At 46.6% G+C, this 9,377-nt stretch overlaps 1 pseudogene; it reads right to left on the reverse strand.

The window, feature by feature from the left end:
• Positions 1–60: 60 nt before the first annotated feature.
• LOC109943764 (uncharacterized) lies at positions 61–2,427 on the reverse strand (annotated as a pseudogene).
• Positions 2,428–9,377: the final 6,950 nt, after the last annotated feature.

The following is a 9,377-nucleotide window of genomic DNA, read 5'->3' on the forward strand; positions in this document are numbered from 1 at the left end:
TCCGCCTCCCGTGCGCGATGCCCCAACGGCCCCACACCGACCCAGAGAAAGTGCCAGCGGTCACCAGAAGGTGCGCTTCCGCCGGAAGCGCCTGGCCGTTGCGAGGAGGCCAACGCCGAGGCACCTGGCCCACACGCCCACCTCCATCGCCCACCGCACCGTCTCCATCTCGACCTCCTGCTCCTCCTCCTCTGTATCCCCGACCACCTCCCACCCCGTCGTCGTCGCACTCACAGCGGCACCAGCCATAGAGGCCTGTGGTGACGTCCTCCTTCGGTATCCCCTCCAGCCGGGTGGCTCCGCACCGCATCCGGCCCCGGCCCCGGCCGGCCGCGCGGGCCCTGTCCCGCATCAGCACGCCGCCCTCCGCGAGCACCACCACATCCGCCACGCACACCTCCGGCGAGGCCAGCGCCTGGCGGCACTCCACGTGCCACCCCGCCCCCCGCGTCGAGCGGAGAAGACGCCCTCCACCGCGGCCTCCTCCCCGGCGGCGGCGAGCACCTCGAATCACGCGCTCGCGTACGCGTCGGTGGCGACCCGGCGGAGCGTGACCTTGGCGGGCACGCCTGGCGGGAGCGTGCGACTGTTTAGCCCCAGCGTCGCGCCCCCGATGGCCGGGTGGTAGGCCAGCGTGAGCTCCGCGGGCGTCGTGGCGGAGCAGGAGGAGACTGGAGAGGCAAAGGTAGAAAGCGTGGATGTCGAGGCGCGCGGGACGGGGGCGGGCGGAGGAAGCCGCCCTCTATCGCCGTGGCACGGCACATCGCAGAAACCGGTCGCTGAACCTGCATCGTCTTGCTGCTGCTCGGATGCTGTCCTCGTGGTCACCGAAGGGCAAAGCAGCTTGTGCTACTGGGATCTTTTGCTAATAAAAGCGGAGCGCGGGGGCGATAAGCGTCGGGCAGTGGCGGAGGGCAAACCAAAATTAAGGTGTTGCTACTGCAACACGAAATAGAAAAAAGTCACACAAACTTTTGGTGGAGATTAGACAAAAAATCAGTATTCATTTGGATTTGGTTCTGTGAGCTAAAAGAAACATGTTCAACACAGTTTTCACCATGCATGCCCACCTGCAGAAATGCAGAATCAATTTCAACATGCTCTCTACCCTGCTTACCCACCAGAATAACTCTTTCAGTAATCCAAAGGAAATCAAGGAGCTGGAGCGTTAAGAATTAGTATGGACCGGAGGAGCGTTAAGAATTAGTATGGACTGGAGTTCATCCAAACAACAAGCATGACGCTGGATGGGCAATTATGAAGTTATTATTATAATTATATGAGCATGCCTAACATTGGATGCCAATTACTAGCCAAACTAGCCATCAACACTACAATTGCAAGACGAACGAGTCACCTAGAGACCATACCCACTGCTTTCCGAATCACGATTCACGAATCACTCGAAAAAGGACATCCCAGAGGCCAGAGCAAGAGATCTCTAGATACTGTTGCGATTTTGACGGGCGACGGCGACGAGTACCTGGCGAGCGCAAGCACACAGGCAGGAAGCTCCCTAGCTCCAGGTGGAACAACTGCTCGGCATTGTTGTGCGTCAGCCACAAGCGGTGGGAGACTGGAGGCGAACGGGGGCACGACCGCCCGAGACGACAGAGTTGGCGGAGTGGCAGAGGCTCGGCGTCGGCAGCTTGCTCGACACTCATTGGATGTGTGGTCGCGTGGAACAGGGTAGAGTTAGCTAGGGATTAGATTTTTTTCACTGTTGATCTCTTCTCGGGCTGAATCAAGGTATTGCTTGAGCAACACCGAGCTATAGTGAGTCCTCCGCCCCTGGTGTCGGGTCGTCCGATGGTTTTCCGCGTGGCGCCCGGGGTTTTCTTTTCGTGGCTGAATCGGCCGAAACTGAGCACACGGTTTGGTTTGCATACCTTTGTTGTGGGTTCCGGTCTTTTTGTCTCTGCCTGCAGCAGCTGGGCTGGGCAGCGTTTAGCTGACGTCTGCGTGAGAGAGACCATCGTCCAGGCTGACTGCACGGGACATGTGTGTACTGAGTCTGAAACATGTCACCACCAGACCCGACTCCGGCCTCCATGCCATGCGAGCGTTGTGTTGCCACCGTAGCGGACCCTCGCCTCGTGGAGCCAAATTCTGTTTTCCCCGCCGCACTGTTGTTTCCTGTTGCGTCAACAGTCATAGATGGATACATAGCTTTCAAGTTTTACAAAAGCATCACAAACGACAATGCAGCAGCATAGCCACAGGGAAAAACACTGATACTCCTAATATGCAGCTAATTCTGCCCGTTCCTGTTGGATCCGTAAACAAGCTGGCTAATTCATCACTGCAGCAATGTAGTGAATGGGACTCAGTACCCGTTACATATTTATATCATCAATATAATATTAGTGTCAGAGTGGTATTTTACTACGGATTTTGTATATCATATTGACATTTGTCGTTATGTATTGATGTTTTATACTCACGTTGTTTGGTTGCTCGACTAGCGTTCAGCTGCTGCTTCTGCAGCAGTAGCTGATGCTGCTATGTCACGTTATATAAAAAGTAAATATTGTAGCATTTGCAGCTGCCACAGCCCTTAAACCATCACCAAATAAGTGAACTAATTTTTAACTTACGTAGCGAAGCACGGGCACATACCTAGTAGAAAAATTAGATAAGCGTGGTAAGTTAAATAGTAAACCAAACAAACCATATATCCAATACAGTGCAGTGCCGGTGCTACCACATGATTCGCTATGCGCGTGCAGGTTCACATGACGCTGGCCAACTAGATACGGCGTTTTCTGGACCATACGTGGCTGCGGTCAAATGGTCAAAATGACTTACTTTGTATCTGCTCATAAATCATGTGTCTTCGGGCAACCAATCAGATAGTATATGATTATGAACCAGTTCAATTCCACGTTAAGGATCCTTTTGGAACTCAGGATTGGTAAAATTAGGGATGACAACGGATATATACCCGTCTGTTAATATCATTTCATACTTGTACCCATCATAAAAAATCATACCGATCGGGTTACCTATATATGCTCGTGGATATAAAACCTTACTCATACTCGTACCCGCGATTAATTTTACCTATCGGATAACTCGTACCCACTAAGAAGTTCTCTAATTCTAATAATCAGATACTTCAAAATGTCAAATAAATACAAAAAAAAGTTCAAAAATAACAAACCATATGATTACATAACTTGATAGTTAAATAAACAATAGCCAAAGAAGGGTTTTATTTTAACTAAGATTGACTTTATTAGATAATAATAGCGGTATGATACGGGTATAGTTACCCATGGATATGCGGGTATGAGTAGTACCCGCCCATACTCATACCCGTCTACCCAACGGGTAAAGGTTATTTCCCATTAACATACTAGCGGGTATAGCCTACATATCGGGTAAAACACGTCGGATATTCGGGTACCCATTGCCATCTCTAAGTAAAATGTAGGAATAGAAAAATGTAGGAATGGAGTTGCATGACAATTACAATCCTACAGGAATTAAAAATACAGAAAAACTTCTAAATAGTATATTTGGATGCAACATAGAAAGAACATATGAATTACAGAGAAGAGATAGGCACAAAGGAAAGTTTCCAAGAGGTTGGACCTCTTGTTAGAAATCCTCCAAAATCTCACTACAATGAGCAATCCCATAGGCATTTTATACGATTTGTAGGAACTCAATCCTTTGTTCCAAAGGACTACATAGGAAAATTTCCTATATGATTCCAATCCTCCAAAATTCTTCTACTTTTCCTTTGTTCTAAAGAGGCCTAATAAGGTCATTCTCAACGAGGGATTTCAATCACACTGTTTTCAAGATGTCATGTCAAGATTTATTAAGAAAAATAGTATATGCAGAGTTTCATTTTTATGAAAACTCTCTCATCTTCCATTAAACTCTCATATCTCTCTTTATTATATGTATGACATGTCATTGTATTTGCTTAAGTAGCATGTCATTTAATGAGAATGAAACTCTCGTGAAACTCCCACTGAGAATGCCTAAATTTTAGTCGCGTCATAAATGTTTGAATACTACTTAAAAGTGTTAAATATAATTTAATTGCAAAATTAATTATACGGATAATGATTAATTAATAAGACGAGTTTATTAAGCCTAATTAGTCCATGATTCACTCGTATGATGCTACAATAAACATTTGCTAATCATTGATTAATTAAGTTATAAACATTTGCTAATCCGAGTGTGGCAGTAGACAAGGGCGGGGTCGGCGAAGCATGCCACGCTCATCGACGGGGCCGTGCATGGCGTGGGAGGGATCAACAGGCCCACGCGTGGCACGAGAGGAGTCAACGTGGCGTGAGAGGGGTCAACGAGGTCGCGTGTGGTGCGGGTAGAGGCGCGAGTGGAGGTGTCAGAGCTGTGCGTGGCGTGGGCAACGACACAAGCCGGGGCGCCTGAGGTGGAGAGGGAACCAGATCAGACTTAAGGAGAGTGTAGAGATCGGTGGGTGGAGAGGAGCAAGCAAGGGGAAACACATCTTCATAAAAAAACAACGTGACGATAGATGAGTATACGGTGGGAGACGAGGTCAAGACAGTGATACCCCTTATGGTTAGGGGAGTAACCGAGAAAGAGGCTGCGAGTGGAGCGAGGTGATAGCTTGTCGAGAGCGGTGGTGGAAGTGTTGGGATAGCAGGCACAGCTGAACACGCGAAGGTGGTCGTAAGAGGGGTTGTGCCATACAGGGTGAAGTGGGGAGTGGGGTGGTTCACCGCCTTCGAGGGGAGGCGGTTCAAGAGATGTGTAGCGGTGTTCAGGGCCTCTGCCTAGTAGCTGGCAGAGAGAGACGCCTAAAAGAGGAGGCAACAGGTCATGTTGGTGGTGGTGCAAATGATGTGTTTGGCTCGGGTGTTCTAAGGAGAGGTGTAGGGACACGAGAGACGCAACTGGACACCATGGTGAGGAAGAAGGTGGGGGCAAACCAAGCTGGGAGGACACTCACGTGTGTGTCGGGACAGTCTGGAACGAGATCGGTGGCTGCGGCCATGTCTATGGAGGGCACTGGAAGCAGAACAACAGAGAGATAGACAGGAGAGGGGGTTGGACACAGCCCCGACGACTAGGGGAGGGGTGCCCTCCACTGGTGAAGAAGAGGATGCGTTAGGCGAGTCGAAGCTGGCATCGGGCGACGCTCACTGTAGGGCGAGCATGAAGCACGGTTCCTATCGGGGAAGAGGCTCCCGACGGCGGCGCAGGTGAAAGGGAAATAGGGTTTAACCTTTTCCTATAAATATTTTTGGTGGTTGAATGCCCAACACAAATATTGGACTAATTAGTTTGCTCTATATTATATATTCTACAGGTGTATAAAGGTTCAACACAAACCAATAAAATATCAAAGTTAGGGTTCAAAAGGAGAGCAAAAGGAACCAAGGGTTCCCTGGTCTGGCGCACCGGACTGTCCGGTGTGCCACCGGACAGTGGCGGACGCAGAACAAAATTCTAGGTGGGGCCGACAGCGCAACACCGGACTAGACCATAAATGTAGATTAATGATAATAACACGAATATTAAATGATAATCTAGTGTTCCCAAAAGGATATGAATACCAAAAATCCTTTTTGGCTCCCGAAAGGAGAGCTAGAGGGAGAAAATAGGTGGACTGACTGAGGACGAGGCACTAGGGCGGAGCAGCCGCATCAGCGCGTCGTTCTGGCGAGTCATCGAATTTGTCGTGAGATAGCGTTGGTGAGACGACGATAAGTAGGAGGAGTGAGTGCAGGAGGCAAGGTAGCGATAGATGATGGTGACGGCAAGCGACACCCATTGTCGTGTTGCAATGGCGCGGTGGGACTCTAATGAGTTAGCGAGGGACAAGTGATGCCATGGTCCCACCAATAACTTGCCCATGTGCTGGTGCATACTAGGAGGCAAAATATCAATGTTGTGTGTAGGATCCCGACGAGTCGACGAGCTGATGAGTGATGAGAAGGCAAAGTGCGCAGCAGCGGGCGGGTTAGGTCACCGACTTACTGGTCAGAACTTTCAATTGGTAAATTTCAGATTCGCCCTATTCACCCCCCGTTTAGGCAACTTTCAATTAGTATCAGAACTCGATACTTCATTTAGAGTCTAACCACTCGAAGTAATGTCGGGAGGATCCGCCAAGAGGGTGATGGAAACCGGCGACAAAGCCACAAGCCACGGGATGGCTCCATCAAGAGAGTCCGGCACCAAAGGAAGGGAGGAATCACCTCCCCGCGTCAAGTCGCATCGGAGTGCCGACAAGAAGAAAAAGATGAAGAAAGTAGTCTGCTACGAGACCGACTCTTCGTCGTCCTCCACCTCCGGCTCCGACGCTGCGTCCGTCATTTCTAGGCACCATGAGCGCAAGAAATTTAGTAAGATCCCCCTACACTATCCCCGCATTTCAAAACACGCTCCTTTACTTTCCGTTCCATTAGGCAAACCACCATAATTTGATGGTGAGGACTATTGCATGTGTAGTGATAAAATGAGGCATCACCTAACCTCACTCCACGCAAGCATATGAGACATTGTTGAGTTTGGAGCGCAGGTACCTACCGTGGGGGACGAGGGCTACGACTCGGACGAAGTTGCCCAAATCCGGCGCTTTAACTCCCAAGCAACTACTATACTCCTCGCCTCTCTATGTCGAGATGAGTATAATAAGGTGCAAGGGTTAAAGAGCGCTAAGGAGATTTGGGACGTCCTAAAGACCGCACATGAAGGAGATGAGGTGACCAAGATCACCAAGCGGGAGACGATCGAGGGGGAGCTCGGTCGATTCGTCCTCAACCAAGGAGAGGAGCCACAAGCAATATACAACCGGCTCAAGACCTTAGTGAATCAAGTGCGCAACCTCGGGAGCACAAAATGGGATGACCATGAGATGGTCAAAGTTATTCTAAGATCCCTTATTTTTGCAATCCTACTCAAGTACAATTAATTCGTGGGGATCCTAGATACAAATTAATGTCTCCCGAGGAAGTGATAGGAAAGTTTGTGAGCTTTGAACTAATGATCAAAGGATCCAAACACATCATCGACTTGGAACAAGGCGGTACCTCCACACCCGAGGTGCAACCCGTCGCATTCAAAGCGACGGAAGAGAAGAAAGAAGAGTCTACATCAAGTAGGCTCCCCATCGACGCCTCCAAGCTCGACAATGAGGAGATAGCGCTCATCATCAAGAGCTTTCGCCAAATCCTTAAACAAATGAGGGGGAAGGACTACAAACCCCGCTCCAAAAGGGTGTGCTACAAATGTGGTAAGCCCGATCATTTTTATCGCTAAATGTCCTATGTCTAGTGATAATGACATGAGCAATGACGACAAGAGGGGGAAGAAGAGGGATAATAAGAAGTACTACAAGAAGAAGGGTGGCGATGCCCATGTGTGTCGAGAATGGGACTCCGATTAGAGCTCCACCGACTCCTCCTCCGACGAGGATGCCACCAACATCGCCGTCAACAAGGGTCTTTTCTTCCCCAACGTCGGCCACAAGTGACTTATGGCAAAAGACGACAAAAAGAAGAAGGTACAATTTAGAACCACCCTCAAGTATACTGCATCTAGTGATGAGTGTAGTTCTAGTGATAATGAAGATGATCTGCTTACCATTTTTGTCAACCTTAACATGCAACAAAAAGAAAATTGAATGAATTAATAGGAGCTATTCATGAGAAGGATGAACTTTTGGATAGCCAAGAGGAATTCCTTATTAAAGAAAATAAAAGCATGTTAAGGTAGAGAATGCTTATGCTCAGGAAGTAGAGAAAAATGAAAACTTGACTAAGTAGCTTAGCATTTGCCATGGTTCAATTACCAATCTTAGAAATGAAAATGCTAGTTTAATTGCTAAGATTGATAAGTTGAATGAATCAATTTCTAGCCTTAGAACTGAAAATGCTAGTTTAATTTCAAGGCTAAAGACTTGAATGTTTGCAATCATTCTATTTCCTGTCTTAGAGATGAGAATGTCATATTACATGCTAAGATAGATGAATTAAATGTTTGCAAACCTCTATATCTACTGTTGATCATGTCACTATTTGTACTAAATGTAGAGATGTTAATGTTGATGCTATAAATGATCACTTTGCTTTAATTAAACAACAAAATGATCATATAGCTCAACTTACTGCTAAAATTAATGAGCATGAGATAGAAAATAAAAAATTTAAATCTGCTAGAAGCATGCTCTATAATGGGAGACGCTCTGGCATTAAGAATGACATTGGTTTCCAACAGTGAAGCAATGTCAAGCTTAATGACCCTAAAAGATTGTCTAATTTTGTTAAGGGTAAGGCTCCCATGGTTCAGGATAATGAGTGCTACATTTTATATCCTGCTAATTATCCTGAGCACAAAATTAGGAGAATCCATGCTAAGAAGTCTCATTTTGTTTCTCACCATGCTTTTATTTATAAGAATGAGGCATCTAGTTTTAGGCATTCTACATATGTTAAAATGTCTAAAAAGAAAACTCCTATTGCATCAACTGAACCTAACATTTCATTTAAGACTTTTGATGCATCATATGTTTTAACTAACAAATAAGGCAAAGTAGTTGCCAAATATGTTGGGGAAAAACACAAGAGCTCCAAGACTTGTGTTTGGGTACCCAAGGTGCTTGTTTCTAACGTCAAAGGACCCAAGACTGTTTGGGTACCTAAGAACAAGGCCTAAATTGTTTTGCATGTTTATGCATCCGGGGGCTCAAGCTGGATAATTGATAGGGGATGCACAAACCATATGACAGGGGATAAAAGAATGTTCTCTTTCTACGAGAAAAATGAAGATCCCCAACGAGCTATCACATTCGGGGATGGAAATCAAGGTTTGGTCAAAGGACTTGGTAAAATTGCTATATCACTTGACCATTCTATTTTCAATGTTTTTCTTGTAGATTCTTTAGATTACAACTTGCTTTCAGTTTCTCAATTATGCAAAATGGGCTACAACTGTCTATTTACAGATGTAGGTGTTATTGTCTTTAGAAGAAGTGATGATTCAGTAGCATTTAAGAGAGTATTAGAGGGTTAGCTATACTTGGTTGATTTTAACAAAGCTGAACTCGATACTTGTTTAATTGCTAAGACTAACATGGGTTGGCTGGCATCACCGACTAGCCCACGTTGGGATGAAGAATCTTCACAAGCTTCTAAAGGGGGAGCATATTTTAGGATTAACAAATGTTCATTTTGAGAAAGACAGGGTTTGTAGTGCATGTCGAGTAGGAAAGCAAGTTGGCTCTCACCATCCACACAAGAATATAATGACAACGAACAGGCCACTAGAGATACTCCACATGGATCTATTCAGCCCGATATCTTACATAAGCATCGGCGGGAGTAAGTATTGTCTAGTAATTGTGGATGATTATTCTCTCTTCA

This window comes from Zea mays, chromosome 1, assembly GCF_902167145.1.
Source record: "Zea mays cultivar B73 chromosome 1, Zm-B73-REFERENCE-NAM-5.0, whole genome shotgun sequence".
Lineage (NCBI taxonomy): Eukaryota > Viridiplantae > Streptophyta > Magnoliopsida > Poales > Poaceae > Zea > Zea mays.